General features: G+C 32.7%; 2 pseudogenes; one reads left to right on the top strand and one right to left on the bottom strand.

The window, feature by feature from the left end:
• Positions 1–6,363: 6,363 nt before the first annotated feature.
• Positions 6,364–9,506, bottom strand: LOC125666162 (uncharacterized; annotated as a pseudogene).
• Positions 9,507–10,161: 655 nt separating this feature from the next.
• Positions 10,162–20,501, top strand: LOC130050716 (uncharacterized; annotated as a pseudogene).
• The last annotated feature ends 4,085 nt before the right edge of the window (positions 20,502–24,586 follow it).

Below are 24,586 nucleotides of genomic sequence, written 5' to 3'. Positions count from 1 at the left end.
ATTATATGACCATTGTCTCTGATCGATTTAGTTCCGATAAAGTGAAAGACTTTTGGTGGGGCGTTTGTTAATCACTTACATCCCAAACAACCGAACTCAGAAACTGTGATGCCATAAATGGATACCTGTAAATTTTGGATATCACTACAGTGCTAATTACTAGTGTGTATTTTCTCACAAGTATTGTGCATTAAGAATTAATACCATGTATTACATTTTGTACTTACATCAATCTAATAATATCCGGACAAGACATATCAATATTCATGATATTTCATGAAAAGGGTCAAGCATTCTAAATATTATAGAATATGATTCGAAGCAAGCATTATCCCCCCTTTTTCCATGTACACATGTCAACGTATATGTACCTGTAGTACTGCACACAATGTATACAGGGAAAATGTATGTGAACTGATGTGGAATCTGTGATCATTTCATATGAAATATACATTCAATTCTGTTACAAAGATGTACTATCCCTTATTTACAATGAACATTTCCGGATTCTGGAATATTTTATTATCTCTCCATTGATTAAACGACTCATTATCACACCTTTATTTTACACACATTTGGTATTAATTCCACATTTGGTAATCAAAAGATGAAAATCTTCAAGATCAAGTTTTCAGTTTTAGACACATTTAACATCCCATTCAATGGGATAGAATATTATGAGTTACCGTACCTATACTGGACTCCCAACCTTCACAAAAACCTTTACAAACAAATATACACTACTTGGTAGGGCAAGTACAAGGCCCCTATTTTTGCTTCTTATGAAACCATTAACAACTGTAGAATAAAAAAAAAATCAAACATACTGTGCCACAACATATGTCATAAATAGTGTATATCAAATATGTATTTAAACAGATTTTAAGATTTCTTTTAGATTTGAAATCGCAAAAGCTTTTCTGAAACCCACAACATCAAACCGTATGACTTTTCAACACTTTACACAACCACTCATCACGATAAATCAAATACTAGACTGTCAGACATTATGGATAGTTCCTTCTTCAGAAAAAAACGAAATATCCGTATCTAGAGATCAGTAATGCAACATATTACTTTGTTAGCCATCACTCTTATACCACGCACGAATACCATAAAGTTGAAATAAAAAACAAACATCTTGGAGTTCATTGTCGATAATATCTCCCTAGCCTCTGATGATCAGGTTTTCCAACAGCCTGTTGAAATTCCCATGGGTACGGATTGTATTCCGGTTTTAGATGACCTGTTTTCATATGACGTCTTATTGATTGAAAATACCCATTTTATATCGATTCGATATATCACTGTAAATTTGAAAAAAAAAGATATCACAGATTCCGCATCTGCTTCGCATTTAGATACTTTATTGCAAAAAGTCATTAACAGTAAACTAACAATTCAAATTTATGTCAAGTGGAATTAGTTTAGCTTCGCCATCGTTAGTTTCCGATATTTATGTAGCAATGGTGCATTTATCGTCTAATGTTGAGTAAACAATCCTTTTATAGTTGAGATAAGATGGCTAATTATAAGTCAGTCATTCATCTTTGGGCATTGGGTCATAATGTCCAGCAAATTTGCCTTAAAAGCATTGCAATTCGTACAATTGTTTGATTTAGAATCGTAGTGTGAAAACCTAATTTGAGTCAATAATAAATGCCAAACCAAATTCCCAATCAGCAGAAAAAGTTGCGATGTATTCAATCATTTGGGATACATAGATAACATGACAATATAATAATATAATATTGCTGCATAGATGCAGGAAGGCGATTAGGAAAAACCTGAATATATCCCATTTACTATCACGTTGATGTATCCGTCGACCATGAACACCTGCGTTCTGGGGAGAAATTCAACTATACAATTAATTTGAAAAAAAAAATCCAGTTATCTTTAATTAACATATGGAAAAAAAACCTATTATCGTTAGAAAATAGATAAACCATCGTTGGTGTATATACGTCTTGTGTTTAACCATAGTTAGTGCAAATACTATTCTCTAGAATATTGAATCAGTTTACATAGTAATGTATTTCGTGATTGTAGTGTTGATCAATTAAGGTTAATAAGGACTGTTTTTATTATTCGGATGCGTGAGTAACAATCAAAGAACAACGTTACCGAATTCTTTGGTGCATTTAGAAACTTAGAAGCACCATACATATAGCTATGTGGATACAATTTATTCCTATAACAAAATATGTTATTGATAGTAAGTGTAGGAGAGGTTTTTGTTTTGTAAACATTTTTGACAAATTTACGTCATCATGATAATGGCATAAAAATCTATTTCATATTAGCATACACCGGTAGATGACTAATTTGAAATACAGTCATTAAATACATCATGAATCATCATAGTGCATGAACTATTTTAAGAGTCATTCATGGTATATTTGATATCACAATAAGTCATGCTTTGTGATACCTTAAATACCAGAAAGATGAAATTGCGAAGATTGCGAACAGTGATCAATAAACAATTGAAAATAATGAACAATAATAAATCTCATGAAAGGTGAAGATAGCGAATAGTGATAAATCTGATAACTCCTATAATCAATACATAATAGAGAGCTTAGCAAACACGTGACCCTAGATATACAAACGGTGAGGTAATGTGTCTAGGAGGAGTACACACTCCCTGTCGAACGATCAAACCCACCGTGAGCCTTATATCTTGATCAGGTAAAATAATGCATCCGTAGTCAAACTTAGTGTGCCAAAAACGCTCTAACGATCGGTATGAAACACGACAGGCAACACTTAACTAAATGCCATGTTATATTGGCAAACCAGATCGCTACAATGACCATATGATTTGTGAAATGTTGACTTTAAACGAGTTTGTTGGAACTCCAGCACCATCACCTTGTTTGTCAGTAGCCTGCTTCGATTTTAAAATGATCATAAGTCAGGACAAGCTCTTGTGTATCAAATCACTAGAGATATACGTATATCATATGCAGGTGACATTGGAATAATGCTACATCAATCTGGGAAATTGATAATGGAAAACTTGAGGCAATCCCGTTTGTCATAAAATTGAGTTGTTAGTTCGCCGTTTATAACTACTTTCAATAAATATAGATAAATATGAAGCAGAAGTGGACGACTGTGTTGTCTTTTAATTTGAGTTCAGTTGGATATATCCAGTCAACATATAAATGAAAATCATTGTTGATAAATAATAGGTCGTCGATGCATCTAAATGTCGAATTGAAGGTCACAGCAAAAGGTTCTTTCTTCTCACGCAGAAAATGTTAAATAAATCTTGCTTTAAACATCTCATGCAAATATAAACTTAAGAGAAGGGTAAAGACGGACCTCTGGAAATACCAGAAATGGGATTTAACGTTTTGAATATTGACACTGGAAATAAAAAAATAAGATGAAGGGAGACTCATTTATATTAAGCAACACATATAGCATCCACTTCTTGGTGAGCTTAAGTAGAACTGAAAAATGGATAAAGAACCAATCTTACGTATCTTGATATCTGTCTGAAATATTTATCTGCACAATGTTTTAAATTATGTTAGGAATAAAGGTGAAAATAACAAACAATGATTAATCTTATGACTCCTATATTTCTTCCATCATATTAGGCTTCATCAATGCAGAATAGTATAACACCCCTTCGGTGAATTGCATGTGTAGACAGAATTAATGCGCTTTTTGACTTGAATTTGATACATAATCAGTTTATGACGTTCTTTTTTGTGATTACAGTGTATGAACGGTTTGAATTGATTTATAAACTACAAAATGCATTTTTGAACTCTGAGCTCGTGCTGATCAAGTAAAACCTGGAGACATATCTTTTTCTCGAAATGACTACACATTCTGAGAAGCGTGGATAGACCAGTTCTTAAGTCAGAAAATGATTTGTTGAAAATGTTATCAAAACAGTATAATGTTATGTACACCAATCCTTTCACAGTTTGAGATAGAATAAAGTAAGTATAAACCTTTTCAACATGGGAACGCATTTTAAGCACATTTTCAAAGAAATCACTGTAAACTTTATATACTTTTCATCTAAATGTTTAGTTTGAACACTTTTTTCAATCAGTGCTAATTTAGAAAACAAATTGATAATGAGCAGAAAATGCAGAATTGAATTGAATTGGATCAATTGATATCAATTGATATATTAACCAGGTGATAATGTACTATCGCAGCATAGATATAGGAAAGAAGATCCAAATATCAAACAAATGTTGGAAAGGATGTGATGTTCTTATTTGAATTGACTGGATAATTTCTAATCAAAATAATTATGAGTGAAAAATGTTGGTAGAAAATAGGTAAACTATTGTTGATGGATTTAATTCTCGTGTTTAAAGCCATAATTATTGTGAATACCATTTTCTTGCATTTTGAGTTTACAGAATGATGTATTCCAGCATTGTAGCGTTGATCAACTAAGCTTAAATGAGAAATATTCATGATTAACCCTAACCCTAATCCTAACCCTAGCCCTACACAATTTTGTGTATTGATTTGTAGTGCTAATGTACATTCGCCTCGCCCGATACGGGTTAGCTTTTCACACCATGTATTTTTCCGTATCAGGTCATTAACTAACTGTGTAACGAATTGATCACGTCGAAGACCTCTAACTGTATATGTGGGGGGTCTATATCATACAACTTAGTCAAATGGCTTTCCTTTTCACACGGTTGCAAGTTGAACCCGACGATAAATATAAGTACTCGCCCAACACAGATTTTACTCGAATGATACGGTTTTTTTCACGATGCCATGTGACCAAGATCTGACCAATTAGATTTCAACAATTTTGTCTGAGGCGTGATAAAGGTAAATACACTACACACGTATATTTCAATTTTAGAGCTTTGAAATGCATGCAAATGGTTAAATATAATGATATAACTCACTACGCATCAATAAAGTAAGCATACTGGTTACTTATGTGAAGATAAAATATATGTGATTCAGTTATCCGGACGCTTCATTTATCCGGATGATTTTGCCGGGTTTAACGAAGCTCCACTGTATATGTATGTTGGTGTTGAAACTTTATACAGTTTAAGCAAAAAAAAAAGCAGCTATTAAATTTAGATACCTGCTAGTTGCATTGGCAGCCATTTCCTACTGATATTTGTAGATGTGTCATCAATGAACAAATTCACAGGAATTGACAGTTTCCGAATGCGTTGATTCTGGTACGAATTCAGTACCTCAGACTTCTCCTAAGATAAAAACTATTAGGGTTACTTAGTTGCTTTCATTAAACACAGTCTTTTTCTATACATTGTGTGTATAAAACACAGTAAGAATAACAAAAAGAATTGTGTTTAATAGTGAAAATCCCCTCAATAAGAGTTCCATGGTCCACATCGCTCACCTGCGTCACATTGGCTCATATTTAAAAATGTGTCCTATTCGTATGTAAAACTTTGATCCCCTATTGTCGCCTCATCTTAGGGGTCATGATTTTAACAAACTTGAATCTGCACTATGTCAGAAAGCTTTCATGTAAATTTGGATATAATTGGCCCAGTGGTTCTGGAGAAGAAGTCGAAAATGTAAAAAAAAAATTACAAACGGACGGACAGACAAACGACGGATAACAGGTGATCAGGAAAGCTCACGTAAACTTTCAGCTCATGTGAGCTAAAAACTGCAAATGGACCTTGTCTAAAAATTATAATCATGAATTGTAAATGGAATCATAATTTACATTTCACTTGAATGGTTTACAAAACCTTATATCCAAGATCAAATTCCTTCTGACTACACTATTACCTCATCTGATATTTCGACCAGTTTTCCTGATGTTGCCATTTCCATAATTTTTATGCGATTTGCTGAGTATGCAAACAGACTAGATACTGTGGCAGCACTACATTTGTTTTTCTTCACCAAGCAGCAGTTGAAAGAAAATCAACAAAAAAATATTGTTATGGTTATATGTACATAGATGTACTACAAATAGATGGGATACCAAAACATATTTTACCTATGGAGCTTGCACTTATATCAAACAAACTGACCATTAGCCTATCTGTCACCTAAGTATTAATCATGTCAATTTTTCAGGCAATGACAACTTTCTTCACACCCAAACTGGAACACTGGTTTCAAATGAATATTTTACGGTTGATGAGGATTCTAAAATCATGATCATATTCATGCATTTTGGCCCCAACAGAAGTTTATAGACTTAATGTCCAAATTGAGTTAAGAATCATATCTAAGGAAACTAATATGTAAATCATATGAGACATGTATGTGTACTTTCATTATGTAATATGCAGAAGCTGGAGATGAAGTATTCCTATTCATTCTACGACAATCGCGATGACCTAGAGGTTAGAGTGTTCACCTGCATGCGGAGGATCAGGGCTCGAATCCAAGATACAATCAATAAATCAATAGTTAAGCCAATACACATTTCATATTAAAAGGGCATGAATTGGACACTACATCGTACCTTTGATTGTCTTCATTCCTTTCCTGTTTCAATATTTCTAAATCAGCCAGAATAAAATTTTCCTACAAGAGTAAAAATATGCAAAATAATAAAATATATGCTGTATAATGGTTATTTCAGCAGTTAGAAATTTAAAATCAAAGTTTTAGAATATTTTCAGTTTGAATTCAGCTAACCCTTTGATAATATTTATTGGGATGAATATTTGTTTGAAATTTTGAGTTAGTTATGAAGTTTTGCAAACTTTAAACACTTGTAGATATTTACCTTTTATTTCACAAAACTTTTGTTTAAAATCTACCTAGTGATTGATTAATCTAATTTAAAAAATAAGCAAATTTTAACAATGTACCTCTTCATTCTCGTAAAATGATCTTATGCTTCCAATAATATGGGCAGCTGTTGATTCCACAACATTACCCACATGAAAATGAGTATCACCAAATGATGCCCAAGGGGATGCGATTTCATGGAGGCGACTGCCGTCCTTTTGCTCACGTACGTGACCAGTTTTCCGTGAATATCTTAATGAGAATAATTTAGGGTTAAATTACAATTAAGTTGAACCTCCTTATCTTGAACTCAACCAGACCAAGATTAAACTTAGAAATATGCGAGGATTCAAGAAAACAAGGTAAAAAAACATAACGGAAAAAGCGGCTGGGATTGCCAGTTCACGTTGACACGTCCCTGATATCAGTTAGTGTTTGAGATAACAAAGTTCTGCATCAATTGTATATTACTGAAGTTTTTAAAGTGGTGTGGCCTGTGACAGTAATATACCTCACATTTATTCGTGAACCACTTTCACTACATTTGGTTATACTATGGTTTTACCTTTTCATTCTCATTATAAATAATATGTGTTCCTATGTATACATATCTGGCAATGTTCTTTGATATTGAAGGATTACTCAAGTGGAGTTTGGCAATTTCAGTTAGTTTCAGATTGTATAAAAGTAAACCATTGTCATCTTCTCCCTGATACTACAATAAATCTGAATACAACTTTTTACCAATGTAAATACAATATCAGTATTATAAAAAAAATGAAATGTTAAGAAGGTTGGGAATATGGTTAGATTTCCTGACACCTTTCCTATGTAGGAAATATTGGTTACATTAAAGGTTGTTTTTTTTTTCAACATTGAAATACTGTGTAATATATCAGTTGAATAAAAGCAATAGATATGTATTTTACAATGAAAAACAAAACAAACAAATGTTTTATACTCATGAACATTTTTTTATAACTGCAATCTGTAAAAAAAAAAAAAAAAAAAAAAAGAATCTGTCCTTAGCTACTCTTAAAATAAATTCCATATCCAACAACAAAACACTGATTGGATCATCATGAATCCAAGTGTGATGAGCATGCATTTCAAGGGTAGATCCATGGGGGTGGGGGGTGTGTGTGTCCAAACACCACCCAGACACCACCCCACCCTCTTTAGCGGAACAAAAAATAATTGATTCAATTTCAACGTGACGTTTAGTCAAAATGATATGAAAGGTGGATACTTATATGCAATTACATTATTCAAATTTATCAACACTAGTATATCAGGATAAATGGGACGAAACACTGATACATGTGTATATATATACGATATTTTATTTTCGTCAGATACAAGTATGATTTAAAAATGCTTAAGGTATTCAATGTATAATGTCCATATTTCATATCTAATAAATGGATGATGGAATATTTCTAATCATGGTATAATTTTGAAGGGTCCTTCAAATAAAAATAATCCGCCATAGGAATTTTCAAAATGTTTTTTAATGCCTGATTTATTTCACCTAGAATTTAACATTGAAGTATATGGAAAAGGCAGGTTTTATTACAATATTCTGAAAATAAATTATATTTTCATAATTATCTTTTGGTAGAAAGTTACATATACTTTCTTTTTATGAAAATATGAAATAAAATTAATCACTGACCATACACATTTTTAGAAGAAGAATTTTTTTTTTACAAAGGAGAGACAACTCTTCCAAAAAGTCTTAAGTGCAAAAAGATCAGCTTCTAGTCATTTACCAGTCATGTGAATTTCATCTGCTTCACTTTCATCATTATTTAATAATAAACTTTTATGTTGATCTAAATCCTTCAAAGTTGTTCATTATACTTTCATTATACATGGAATACCTTAAACATTATATGTAACATATTTTTTTTTTACTGCAGAGCTTCTGGGGGCCTATGCACCCCCCAGCCCCCTCCAGCTATTGTGAGTAACCTTTAAACCAGCTCTTTCTTATCATTGAAAATCGGGTGTGAATATGTCCATAACAATGACTAGAATTTGGGAAAGAAGTAGTAAATTTAATGTTAATATGTGCACAAGCAAAAGGTATAAATAGGGTGGGGTGGAGGTTGTGAAACATACCTAAATATCAAATGCTAGACCCCCCTCCTCCGACACAAATTTCGGGGTCCGCCTTTGCATATTTACTCATACCAAATGAATGATGAACCTGACCTTAGCTATCAAGCTGTTTACATCCAAGTCCCCAAAGCTTATGTTTCTGATATGATTTAATGATGGTACATTGGGAACACCAACTTCTTTTAAAATGAACCACACAAACTTTGCCACTTTCAAACTCTTTTAAAGAAAACAAAATTGGAATTGACAGGAATGACATTTTAAGATACTAGCTGTGGTTATACATTATTATTACTGTTGAAAAACAAGTAGAGTTGGGGAATATCACTGATGCAAATTTCAGTATCAATATAAGAAATACTGACTTGGTCATGTATCAAAGCACATTGCTAAAACAAATAATTAATTATTTACTTAATTCAAATGTCGTACAGTCATACCTCCCACACACAAAAAAATGCATTTTCAGAATTGATGATAAGGGAACTATTTGTGGTTAGTTGTTCTAAACAAAGTATAATTCGATTCAATCTGTTTGTAATGTATGTGAAAATCCTTGGTTTTTTTTTTTTAATTTGGATTCTAATATAATTTTCACATTTTACTTACAATATGATGTGTTGTACTATGAAGCAATCCATATAAAAGAAGACTCGGCTTGTCTGGAAATGGATACCACTTGCTGTTATTTGTTTGGTCCTTGTATGTTTGGCTCTCAGAGTCACTACTGAAGCCTTCATTCTAAAAACAAAGTGTCAATATTTTCCTACCCTTTGTAAACATGAAACTAAACGGTCTTAAGTTTACACTCAAAACTTTTTGTAAATTAATAAAATTTCTAAATAATGATACAGAATTTCAAAGTACAATACCAAGAGACCATAATCCTCTGTCTCCGAGACGGGTTCAGTCTCCCCATCGGTATCCGAATCGTCATCGTTAATTAACGTTGCGAAACTGTTATCTAAAATTTCTGCGTATTCTTGAAATGAACTAAACTTCGTCGTATTGTCGAGTTTTCCTCCTTGTCACAACAGGTGTTCATCAGGCTGTTGAAGCTGTCATTTAATAGGTGTTTTCTTGTAAGATTGTGTCGATTTAAATAATTTTTTTGTCAAATGACACATCACAGACGTTTCAGCGAAAAGCAATCGCGCCAACTGTCAGTGTGAAAATCGATGTTCAGAAAACGCTTTGCATACTGTTTACATTACTTGGCATCGGTTCAAGCGCGAAGTTAACCAAGCATATTTTAGCATGCTCTAGCAGACGATCAAAACATAAAGGTTCGGAAAGATGGAGAGAGACTACTTGGCAGTAAGTATCGCTAAATTTGTTTGTATTCAATACACTGACCCATATCTATGAATAAAATGTTTAGATTTTAATGCAATACAAGTATCTATGCGTGTTTACTCAATGGCTAAGGACAGTAACGCAAACAAAAATGAGGAGTGGATATAAGAATTGTCTGCTATTTTGGTTTTATCATAAACAAACAGGAATCATAAATATAAATTCATTAACTTTTAATTCACATTCAGTCATTAAGGTGCACATGGTATTTATTCACAGGACTCTCAAGATGACCTATTCAAAAACTCACAAGTGGGGCCTCTCTCAAATCTCTCAGATGCTCCACAAGCTCGAGTAGTTCCTGAATCACCCCCTGCTCCTCCCACTGTTGACATCCCTCCACAGGATAAAATTATGTCAGTGTTGTCAGAAATGGGTAAGGATCTTAATTTCTTTCTTTTTTTTAATTATTGTAATGATTAACTTATTGATAAGTATCAATTTATTCAAAAGTAATATATCATTTTTCAGTATTTTTTTTAATGTCTAAATATTAATGTTTTCTGGGGGAAAATAAATAAATAAGTGATTATAAGATAATTGATGCTTGTTTGTTTGATACATATTTTTCTTAGAAATATAATTAACTGCACAGCTTGACCAAAATCAAAACCTTCATAAATAAGGAATATTTAATGTTCTTTTGAGTGAAAGAACAGAAAAAGCTGACAGAGGAGGTTAACAAATTGAGAGGATAAGTCCAAAGGATTAAGAACAAAGAAGCACTCTCAATGACCAAAGTGTCAGTAGAAGGGTCAACTATTGAGGTATGGTGTAATTGCACGTTGATATTGGTATATGTCATTTGTAATAAAAGTCATATAAGATTAACAGTTAATATGATCCATTTTATATTCCAACAGAAAGTGAATTAAATTAATCAAAACCTATGATGAAAACTTTTAATTTTAGTAAAAGCATTCATGAATCATTTATTTACAAAGCCAAAAACATTTTACTTGTCTTATGCTAGTATAACTACAGGCCAGTTATATATTTATAGCTCACCTGAACTGAATCATCAAGTGAGCTTTTCTGATCACCCGTCCGTTCATCTGTCTAGCTTTCATGGCTCCTGAGGGTCGTATATGGGGTCACAATAGATCAAAGTTTCATATTGAAATATATTGGATTTTTCATTAAAAATCTTCTTTTCAGGATCCACTGGACCAGAAAAGATGAAACTCGGATATGGAAGCTCTCTGAAGTAATGTAGTTTGTAAATTGTTCAAATCATGGTCCCTGGGGGGTTGTATGAAGCCACATTAGGGACTTGCGAATTTTTACATCAAAATATATAGGAAAAAAACTTTATAAATCTTCTAATCAAGAACACTGACCCAGAACAGATGAAAGTCGTATGTGAAAAGTTTCTGACATAGCTTAGTTTGTAAATTGATCAAACCATGACCCCCGGAGGTAGGGTGCAGCCACAATAGGAAATTTAAAGTTTTAATTAGAAAAATACAGAGATAATGTTTAAAACTTCTCTCCTCAAGAGGTGCAAAGCCATGGAAACTTATATTTATGTGAAAGCCTCCACAACTGGCGTAAATTCAATGAAGTTTGTTGAAATCTTGAACTCCAACGACAGGGTGGGGTCACAATAGATGATAAGAGTTTGACAATGGAATTTATTAGAACGGGTGTTGAAAGCTAATTATCAAGAACAGCAAAGCCGTCATTTATCATATTTACATGGAAGCATTAATTGTCAGGAAGTGTAGATTCAATGGTGTTCAAATTATGGCCCCTGGGTTTTAAGGTGGTGCCACAAAATGCAACAGTTGAGCATTGTCGTTCATGGGCCTCTTATTTAAAGCCATCATATACCTCTTTTATTTTATATATACTGTGAATTAATGAATTAATTGTATTTTCACAGAAGGAGTATGTAAACCTCCTACAAGCCAAATTCAGCGTATTTCCGTGGATCAGTTTCCAAGATCAAGAAATACAGGTTTGTTAGTTGATATAATCCTGATGAACAGTGAAAATGTTAACTGGTTAAATACTTTAAAAGAGGTGCAAAGGTGTTTACCTTGCCAACACAATTAATAATGAGTACCTTAAATTGGGACATATTGTTTTTGCTTCCATAGTGAAAAGTACATTTTTTTGCTGTAAGAGGCAACACTTCCAAGTCCAATCATCAGTTCACCTAAGCCAAATAGGTTTTCTGTTCGAAGGGTGTCTGGCATCCATCTGTCTGTTTGTCCGTTCGTCTGTAAACTTTTCACATTTTTCACTTCTTTTTAAGAACCACTGCCCATTTTTTAAACCAAACTTGCCAACAAGCATCCTTGTGTGAAGTGGATCTCCGTTTCTTCAAATGAAGGACCACACCCTCTTCCAAGGGTTGATGTTTGTAGAATTAAAGAAAATTGAATTGCATTTTTCATAACATCTACTCAAGAACCACTGGACCAGAAAAGATCAAACTTCTGTGAAAGCTTCAATACATTAGTGTAGATTTAAGTTGTTTAAATCATAATTCCTGGGGCTAAGGCAGGGTTACAATAGGCAAATAAAGTTTGATATAGGAATATAACTGAAAAATCTTTAAAACTCTTCTTCTTAAGAGGTGCAAAGCCAAGATCATAAGTGGTCATACAACGTGTTCAAACATTTATTGTATACCTTTGATGTTTAAATAAATAAATAATTTAAGTATTATTTTCATACTGAAACATTATTCGGATGTAAATGCGTGTTGAAAAATGATGCAATCTATCATAATGTCCTTTATGGGATTTTGATCATGTGACCAACTCATATTTACAGTACCCGCAACGTTATCCTTGACATTTCTATAGTGCTCTATCGTGCGTGTATTCTATCGCATCGTACGTGCATTCTATTGTATCTTATCCTATTGTGTATCAGGTTTTCCGTTTTCTATCGTGTTTTGCGTTTATCAGGTATATCGTGTATCGTATTTTGCGTGCATCAGTTTTCCGTTTATCGTGAAAATCGTTTATCGTGTAGCTTCGGAAACTATTGGGATCTTCTATTAAATCTAATGAAAAAGTAAGATACTTTCCGAAAGCTTTATTCGTTTTGTTAAAGAAGCTATTTTTAGGAATCAAGGAAAGACAGTATATTTGAAAGAGAACATAAAGCTGTCGATTTTAAGGCAGAAAAAGAAATTTCCAACCTTCGTTATCCGTGCCAACATAGACGAGGACGATTATGATAAAACTCAGAAATCTGACTTTTAGCCTGAAACAATCTCTGTTAGAGATTGGATTGCCCGCCAGGAAAACAACGATCATGCTGACATGGGACGTTCAGAAGACTGACTATGAATCCGGTTTTTTCAAATAATAACTTTAATGATATTATCTTGTTGGAATGTACACGGTGTATTTAGCTGTTTACCTGAGTTAACAGAAGTAGCGTCTTTTTCAGACATAGTCTTTATTTCTGAGCATTGGCTTTGTAAGGACAACTTATCAATTCTAAATACATCTTTCCCAAACTCCATATACAGTATTGCTACTCCTGGTATTTCTAAAAACAGCATTACAAGAGGAGGAATCGCCTTTTTAATTCGCAAATCCACTAAATTCAATATTCAGGGTGTAAGGTCATATAGTGAAAGAATTATGAGTATTAAGCTCGCTTATGGTGCAAATGAACTGTTTATAGTTGGATGCCTTCTGTCATCTACAAATGTACATTTCGAAGAATACAAAAATGTATTATCAGAAGTCTTCGATTTATTTGATGAACTGTGTGAAATTGGACCTGTACTTATTTGCGGTGACTTCAACACTGACTTTATAAACAAAACCACAAGCTCAAAGTCAAAGCTTCTTACAGAACTAATGCATGACAGAAACTTGTGTAGTATATTCAAGATGGAAAATCAATACACATTTCAAACAAAAGACAAAACTTCCAAATCTATCATAGATTACATTTTAGTTCCTGAATGGCTAGAGTGTGAAGTAAAGTACAAGGAAATCTTTAACGACTTCAAATATGAAATATCAGACCATTCACCTCTACTTTGTGAAATAAATACCTCAAATATTTTTCAACTTCTGCCACCTGATATGTCAAGAAATATTCCTAAATCGTCATCTGCTGATCCCAAAAACCTTAAGAACTTTACAGAAACAACCCAACATTTTAACGTAACTAATCTTTCCACAGATGATATTGACCAACACCTTGTTCACATTACTGCCTCACTTTTATCTGCCGCAGACCAATATATATCATATGGAATATTTAGATCCCATCTCAAACCCTACTCGAAAAGATCAAACCTACAAATTGTTCATTATGAAATGAGGTGTACGCGACGAATATGGAAATCAAAAGGATCTCCCAGAAATAAAGACAGCACATCTTATGTAAATTACAAAACCCCAAAAAGGATTTTTAGACAACAACACAGACAAGCAAGAAAAGACTGGAATCTTTCAATATTTGATGAAATAGACAAAGCTGCAGAAATTGACATAGGAACATTCTATAAAACAGCATGGAGAAACACAAAACGTACTTCAACAGCAATTCCACAAAAATTAACTTATAACGGTAATACAGCAGACGATGTAAAAAGCATATGCAACTTATGGAGAGACTATTACTCTGACCTTGCTGAGGAAAAATATGTACCAGATAAATTTGATGACGATTTCAAGCAAAACATTGATAATGATATTGAGCGCATAGAAAAGGACATCAACCTTCAAAATAAACTTTATCCAAAAGAAGAGCACATAACTCGAAATGATATTATGGACCAAATGAAACACCTCTCTAAAAGCAAGGCTCCTGGACCTGACTTCTTAACAAACGAACATCTTATACACGGAGGAAACAAATTGATTGAACATTTATGCATAATCTTCAATGATATAATGGAGTGTAAATATGTACCTGACATGTTTAGAGTAGGTAAAATTATATCGATATACAAAGGTAAAAACAAGAATAAATGTAATCCTACAAACTATAGAGGTATCACACTTACTTCTGTAATTAGCAAATTGTTTGAAAAAATACTTTTGTCAAGAGTTGAACAAAGTTTTACACATAATAATGTGACTTTTCCACACGATTTACAGTTTGGTTTTAGATGCGAATATGGAGCGATTCCAGCTTGCTTTGTTTTGAAAGAAGCCTTAAATTAGTATATCTCAAGAGGTTCACCGGTTTTCTGTGCATTTTTAGACAATGAAAAGGCTTTCGACCGAATATGGCATAATGACCTTCTGATTAAATTGTATTATCTGAATATTGACAGTAGATTTTGGCAAATTTTAAAATACTGGTATAATGATAGCAAATGTTTTGTATCTTTTGGGGGTCTTAATTCAAGCCTGTTTAAAATATCTCAAGATGTAGGACAAGGAAGAATGCTGAGTGCTTTTATGTTTCTTGTATATATAAATGATCTCTTGCATGAACTGTGTAAATATAATTATGGACTAAGACTTGGAGATGTACATATCCCGGGCATTTTATTAGCTGATGATACTGCACTTACTAGTTATTCACCAAAAGTCTTACAAAATATGTTAAATATTGTCGAAGAATATGCTTACAAATGGAGGCTACATTACAATCCATCTAAAAGTGTTTTTGTTACATTCAGAAAATCACAAAAAAAGGATTACTGTATTACTCTTTTTGGTAATGATATTCCTCAGAGTGACTCAATTGTATACGCTGGGTGCCTTTTACAAGGAAATATGAAAAATGATAAATTAACAGAACGTGTATGTAAAACTGCGAGATGTAAAATACATTCGTTATATTCAATCGGAGTCAACAAAACTGGATTACACCCAGCTGTATCTGCTAAAATATGGAAAAGGATCGTTTTGCATTCTGCCTTCTATTCCTGTGAACTCTGGCCGACTTTATTAAATACTGAAATTCAAAAGCTTGAATATATCCAAAAACACTTCTCTAGGATCGTGCAAGGTTTTTTCGAAATTCTCACCTTCACTTGCAAGTATATCGAACCTTGGACTTTGGACTATACAAGGCTATATAGATAAATGCCAACTGCTCTTTCTTGGCAGACTCTTGAGAGCGGACCATTCCTCTATTTTTTCCCAAATATATCGATTTATTACTGACACTCCTGTATCTTCAACGTTTTCACCAACTAAGACTTTATTAAAAACAGCAAAAAAATATCAACTCTCTGACACTATGAATTCCGCAACTGTCTTCAACAAAAAGAATTTTCAAAAATCTTTCTGAAAACTATACGGTCAGCAGAGGAAAGACAATGGAGAGGTGCATTATCTACTGATCCATCTCTGTCTACATTTGGAAAAATCCACACAAGAATATGTGCACACAAACTCTGGTATCCGGTGAAAGAAGATCCGTCGAAACGGTTGCTATTTAATTTTCTCATACAGCTTTCATCTATGAAAATCGTTTCTAAATTGTGCTCATTCTGTGACAAATATTCGGATAACTACAACTTGCACATTCTCTTCGAATGCTTTTACACATTAGATGATAGACAATGTCTTTTAGAAATGATATTAGATATTATTGATGTTCATGAATATATTCTTTTTGAAAATCAGGATATAGAAAAACAATCTCTATCGTTACTGGGTTGTATTGATGAAACTAGTTTTAATGACATATCATTTTGTAAATGGAAAGAAATAATGCTGTGTGTTGCAACGATAATATACAGAATAAGAAGTTGCTTTATTGTAGATTGCCGAAAGTTATAGATGATGTTTTACCTAAATATATGGTTATATATATTATAGATATGCTACTTATATCCTCCACTATGTAAATATGTTCTATGTTTGATACATGTAATTTCCACAAACTCTCCGTTAAGTCGGAGGAAATAAAGAATATCTTATCTTATCTTATATACCAATAGTCGTACGTGTAGATACTGGAAATGTATGCTGGTTTTGATGATCATTTGATTTTTTTACTTACTAAACACCAACATTTTAAAGCGTTTCTAAATTGCGACTTTAAACCAATCCGGGTTTCGTATATGTTTTAATAGTTTGTTTAGTTTTTGTTAACAAAATATCAATTCATATAAATATGTTCCAATTACTTATGACTATCAATTATCACTCATAGTGTAGACATATCTAACACATGAACATATGGTGTAGTGCAGTGAATTGTATTTAAAACGGTCATTATGAAAATAATTGTAGTTGTTGAATGACCGGTGAACCCAGAGCTTGATGCAAAATAACCTCCTCCTAGCTACACACAAAATATTACTTGGGTTTTATTTGATATCCAAGATAATATACATTAGAATAAGAGAGTTATTGAAACATGATATCACTACATTATATTTCATTCTATGTCTCATACTATTTCCTTTTCAAGAGAACAGCTCACCGAAGCTTGTTTTTGCTTTAAAAATCAACACTGTAAAACTGTATGAGAATGAAATATGTCATTTTTTTAGACAACAAATGACGAAGATAAAGGTTCATACAAAAAGGGGGGAAATCAGCGATCCACGAACATTGCATAATCTTGCACAATATGTCAACCCATCATTTCTGATTTCCCCCATATAGATAATTTCACAAATAAATATGGTACTACCAGTTCAAATAGGGGAAAATCAGTGGATACATACAATGTAATTACATAGGATTTCAACACATCTGTCCTGATTTCCCCCATACATCATTATCACAAATAACAAACAATGACTAGTTAAAATACAGACCTTGGACACATGTTCCAAAGTGTACAACAAGCAAAACGATGGCGAACAAAAAGGGTTACAATGAGATGATGAATAATTAAGCTGCATTTTTATATATAGGTGGGATTTAAGATGGGGAGGTGGTGGGCTACTGGATTTCTCAAATTTCAACACGCTTTCTACAAGTCCAAACAGTCAACACTTTTTAACAGAAGTAGACACGTGATCTATACACAAGTTTTCATTGGTTCAGATACAAACTGTGCTAATGTTGAATAGGGGTTCCCGACTGGGTTTAATGTTCAGAGGTACAATATGAGTTCTAACTAATATAAATAATATAAGGAAAAAGTTTCGCCATAAATGTTATTATATACATAATACATATTGTGTTAATTCCCTGTTTAATTGCTAAACGCTCGGCATCAAGTGTGAATGCCACGAGTCTTCGGAGATGACCTTAAAAATAAACGCCCCGTGTCAAGGTAGGTGTGGTACGCTAAAAAAAAAAAACACTGCTCAATGACCGTAATTGCCGAGCATAAGCCTGAATCTAAAAGCTCTTCACTGGTCATGGTTACGACTCCATATGAGTGAAATATTCTCGAGCAAGATAAAAGATTCATATATTAACATTCAAGGTGACACTATACGTTTTAAAATCATTGGCTGAGAAAATTCATATATATATATCAAATAATGAATTCAATACCGTATGTAGTTTAGCTTCCGGATTTTAGCTGTAATGGCGTTAAAAAAACATAAATAGAATAAAGAAACAACAAAAATAAACGTACAACCGTGGTTAAATAAATTATATGCTTTAGGTATATATTGAGTATTGAAATCCTTCAATATTCTTATCAACATAATGCAATTATTTTGTACGTATCAAACTTTCGTTCTGTCTAAATTGGATCTAAATTTACAACATTTCTATCAGGTTTTCCGTTTATCATGAAGATCGTTTATCGTATTTTGCATTTTTTGAGTTTATCGTGAAGATCGTTTATCAGGTTTTGCGTTTATCAGGTTTACCGTGTATCCTATCGTATCGTGCGTGTATCCTATCGTATCGTGTGTGTATCCTATCCTATCGTGCGTGTATCGTGTTCTATCGTTTATCATGTCAAGAATAGCGTTGCGGGTACTGTACATCCCAATAAAAGTTTTGAAATGATACCTTATTTGGCAATAAAATACTTCTAAGAACTGATGCAACCAAACTGCATCAGCCAAATTTTACAAAGGTTAATGAAGCTATATTATATTGTTATGCCTGCACTGAGAGGCAAATACATTGATAAATTAACCCCCATATGTTGTTTTTATTTCAAAAAGATGTACGAATTTTCTAACTGTATGATAACATTTTTTAGGGAATGCTGAAGGACTTTGCCTGTAAAGCAGGTTGGGCAGAAAGAAGTCATGTCCTGGGGGGGTTGTCGAGCTTTGGCTCGACAAAATTTACTTATTACAGGAACCAGAAAAGAGCAAAGGTAATTAAGAAACCATGTGTAATAAAAGGTGATGTCTTGATTTAATGTAAATACATTTCATTACAAATTAAGACATAAAACAATGTTAAACGTTTTCATGTAAAGGAACCTTTTTTCAGTGAGGTGAACTATTAAATACACATAATTCATTAAAATAGTTTGATATCTGAATAATTGTATATTATGTTATTTGAAATATCTAGTTAAACGTATACATATGCTTGAAGTCACTATTCCTTTTTGTAGTCAATGGGCAACACGGAGATTGATGTGGAGGGACTTTCTTTAAAGTCCCTCCACAACTACCTGTGGAAGTGTTTTTTTGCCACCAGCAATTCCACTTGTGGACATAGAGAGGGAACGCTTGACCTTATTGCTAGTAATTAATTTCATGCAATATTGTTTGTTTTACCATTTTCAACCACATTAGTTATACAGTATTTTTCAAAATGCTCTATATATTAAGATAAAGATTTCATTTCTACCACATTTGCCATGCAATAATTTGTAGATTCATAAATTTGATATTTGAAAGAAATATTTAATTCTCTTTCTCTTGCCTGCATGGGAATCAAATTGTTGTCTCATGTAAAATCAGAAATTCAAGTAGACTTTAAAAATTCTAAACACTTTCATTTTAATTGCAATGAGACTACATTGTACTACAATCTGAAGTTTATTTATCGAAAAAAAAATAAGAAATGGAATTTGCATGCATTTACCCGTTGTCACATGTCGCGGCCAAAATGTCAAAATGTACCATCCTCTCCCATTCTGGAAAGAGCTATGAGCGAACTCCAGATTGTGGCTTGAGACAATAGCATTTCCTTAGAAGGAAATCATCTCACTTTAGCATTGATTCACTTAAAGGCATGCATAATACCTGAAACGATACTTGTATATGTTTATTTCCATAGAGATTTTTCTGCACATCACAGAAATTGTTCCGTAAAGGAGGAACAAATGGCTTTGCTCTCTGGACTGAGTTCCATAAGTTTGTGGACACCGTCAATAAGGATGGTAGACTGCACAAGTGGGAGAAATTGGAGGAAAAGGAGGAGAGAAGAATTGAGAAATATTTATCCTAACTGTTTAAATTAAGATTTTATAAAATCAAGTTATTGTTTGTTTTATAGATGTGTATTTCTTCTTTAAAAGCTTGTGCAGTTATTGATTTACTTGTTACTTCTAAATATGATATGTTTTTTTATATGTGTATGGAAAAAAAACAACTGAAATTTAGCACAATATATATTTATCGACAAGTGCTAATCTTGCTTTGTCTTCTTTTTGGTGAAAATTTCACTTTTACAAATGTGAATCTTCCATTCCTATTTCAAAACTTGCACTGTCAAATCTTTAATTTTTGTTCATCGCTGAAGGCGTTCCATATCTGTAAGATTGAGATATTTTAGAGAATAGTGAGTAATAATGTTTTTGTACTTTCCATTGGTATTTAATCAAGAAGTAGTTGTAGAATGAATATAAGTACTTGATTCCCAGCATCTACATATTACAAATTAATGTAAAGTACACATATATGTCTCATATGATTTACATATGAATTTCCTTACATATGATTCTCATATAATATGTTAGCATAACATGCACACAAAACCTCTATATGTGCATAATATGAAATCCCTTCCATATGATTTACATATGTGAATCATATGTAAATCATATGAAACTCATATAATTCACACATGATATCCTTTTTTATGATTCTCATATGAAGCTATTCATATGATCCACATATGAAAATCATATGTGGCAAACATGCTTGTGTATGCGTCATTGGTAATAAATCTGATATCTTGATGAGTTATACTGTGTGATAACATAGCTTTGATGAGGAGATCAAGATATTGCACTGCGAATAACAAACAAGTGAAAACAATAAACAGTGATGGATTTGATAAGTTCCATATCAAATACAAAATCAAGAGAAGGGTAAACACGGACCTCTGGTAATACCACAGGTTGGTTTTGAGTATCAATACTGGAACAAGAAGTCATGTAAAATAAAACACTTTATTATTAGTATCGTAAATAATCATTTTCTTGGTGAAATTGAGTAACATATTGATATCGCTTTAAAAATTCACAGTTCCCTATACAAAATAAACATTAACAACTATACATTTAATATTAATCTGCCGATGCAAAGGAATTATTAACAACTATAAATCAAATATTCATCTGCCAATGAAAAACAGTTATACACAACTGCAAATCAAATATTTATCTGCCAATGCAAAATAATTATAAACAGCTTCAATTTAAATATTTATCTGCCAATGCACACGAATCAGAAAGAACTAAGAATTAAATATTTATCTGTTACAACTACAAATAAATGTATATCTCTTGATTGAAAAGCATTAAAACAACTACAAAGTAAAGGTTAATCTGCCTATGCAAAATAATTAAAAACAACTACAAGTAAAATGTTCATCAAGTAGAGACTGGATACAGCATTCTATCAACATAAATACTTATTCTGAGAATATTTGATAGGCCTCTTTCATACAAACACAAGATACATTGGTGGAAATACTATCAACATACTTTTAAGTTAAGTACATAATTTCATTATTTGAGATAAAGTCGGTAAATTAAGCCTTTTTGACATGTGGACACATTAATAAGCACATTTGCATACAAAATTTTGTGAAGATAACACCCTCTTCATCTACATTTTCAGTTTTAAAACTTGTTTTGAATCAGTGTGAAATTAGAAAACAAATTGATCATAGGCAGAAAATGCAGTTTTGAATTGAATCAATTGGGAGACATTGATATGATAACCAGGTGATAATGGAATATCGCTATAGGAAGGTGACGAAGGGGAACATGTAATTATCCCAGTTGTCATTAAGTTGATGTATTCGCACACCCATGTTAACATCTCCAATCAGTAAAGAAAACGATCCTGATATAAAACAAGTGTGGGAAATTATGTGGTGTTCTAATTTTGTTTTGACTGGATAATGTGTAATCAACATAATTATCAATGGAAATTTCTATTAGAAAATAAATTAACTGTTGTTGATGGATCGCATTCCCATTTTTAAAACCATGCTCATTGTAAATGTCATTCTCTTGCATTTCGAGTTTACAAAATGATATATTCCAGCATTATAGCATTGATGAACTAATCCTAATCAAGAAATATTTATGATCCAGATACCTGAGTTTCCTTAAGTTAGCAACGCTCTCGAATGGAATATTTAATGCACTGACACGTCTACAGACATATCTATAAAAGCACCGATTATTTGTACACGTGAATGTCAATGAGAGAAATTGTACAAAAAGTGTATGAATTTAAAAATGTCGCACTGTCAATGAAACAAACTTTCTTTCAGATTCTCAAAAAACACTGCATTAATCACTTGTAATAAAATAATTAATTATCATCTCATGAATAATTAGAGTGCAGGTAATGTCGTATGTTCCATTGATTTTGTATTGCTTGTAGGAGTTATGAGATCGATCACTGTTAGTTATCTTCACCTTGCATCTGGTATATCGATAAGGCATGGTGTGTGATAAGTTATCCGAAATAAAGAGGTCAAGATACCGAATGGTGATCAATGAACACGTGAAGTTAATAAACAGTGATGAATTTTATCAATTCCACATCAAATACAAAATCAAGAAAGGGTTGGCATGGACCTCTGGTAAAATCACAGGTTGGTTTTATATCATCATTGGAACACGAAACCACGTCAAATAAAGCATAATCATCATCGTAGATACTCATCTTCTTGGTGAAATCAAGTAACATATTGATGTCTGGTTGAAAATATGTATCCCGCCTATCAAAATAACTATAAACAACTCCAAATTGGATATTTCTCTACCTATGCAAACGAATTATAAACATCATCAAATCAAATGTTCACCTGCCTATACAAAAGAATTATCAGCAACTACAAATTAAACAGTTATCTGTCAATGCAAAAGTCGTCATTAAGTTGATATGTTCATATACAATTAATATATCCGTTCTGTAAATAAAACATATTGAAATATAAACAACTGTGAGAACTGCTGTGATGTTCTTATTTCCAGTTGACTTGATAATTTCCAATCAAGATATTAAAATAGTGTGATGCATCTTTAATGAATTACATGTATAGACAAAATAAACGCGCTTCCTGAATTATATTTTATGGCCCCCGGGTCGAACCCTCTGCTGGTGGACTGTTAATCCCCGATGGTCTCTACAGTCCAGTAGCTAAGTACTTTGTTACTAGCTTCAAAATACGGATGCATATTTAATTGCTGTTGTAAGGTTTAGAAATTCATTTCCAAATGAAGATGTATCTCCCTCACGCATAGCTCTTATCCTTAGACGAATTTGGCTTCACTTTTTTGGCACACTGTTTTCCCTATAATAACTCTAAAACTTCATTGTTATTTCGTAGATTTCGGTTGGGTATCACTGAAGATACAGTATTTGTCGAAATGCGCATCTGGTGCATCAAAATTGGTGCCATATAAGTTTTACATTTGATACATAGTCAGATTATGACGTTCTTTTTTGTGATGAAATTGTATGTACAATTTCACTTGACATTTGAATTATAAACTGAAACATTTTTCAAATCTAATCACGTGTTGATCAAGCCTTGGAGACATGCGTTCTGTCAAAATGACCCAAAGCACAAAATGCAACGATGAAAATGCTATCAAAATAGTATAATGTTGAGTACTACCATCCTTTCACAGTTTGAGATAAAAATATTAGTAAATATAAGCATTTCCAACATGGGGACATATTTTAAACACATGTTCATATAAATTCTGTACATCCTTTTCATCCAAAAGCTTAGTTTGGAAACTCGTTGTGAATCAGTGTGTACTTAGAAAACTAATTGATCATAAGCAGAAAATGTAGTTTTGCATTGAATCATTTGGGAGTTGTAGTTGAGAGACATAGATATGATAACCAGATGATAATGGATTATCGCTACATAGATATAAGAAGCTTAGGATATATAACTACAGATATCCTACTTGTCATAAAGTTGATGCGTTCGTATACCTTTAACGTTTCTGTTCTATAAAGAAAAAAGATCTAGATATAAAAGAAATATGGGAAATGCTTCGGTGTTCTTATTTTGATTTGATTGGATAATTTGTAACATAATCATGATTGAAC

Source organism: Ostrea edulis, chromosome 10 (genome assembly GCF_947568905.1).
Source record: "Ostrea edulis chromosome 10, xbOstEdul1.1, whole genome shotgun sequence".
NCBI classification, from domain to species: Eukaryota; Metazoa; Mollusca; class Bivalvia; order Ostreida; family Ostreidae; genus Ostrea; species Ostrea edulis.
Note: the sequence above shows the minus strand (reverse complement) of the source record. Positions and strands in the feature narration are given on the sequence as shown.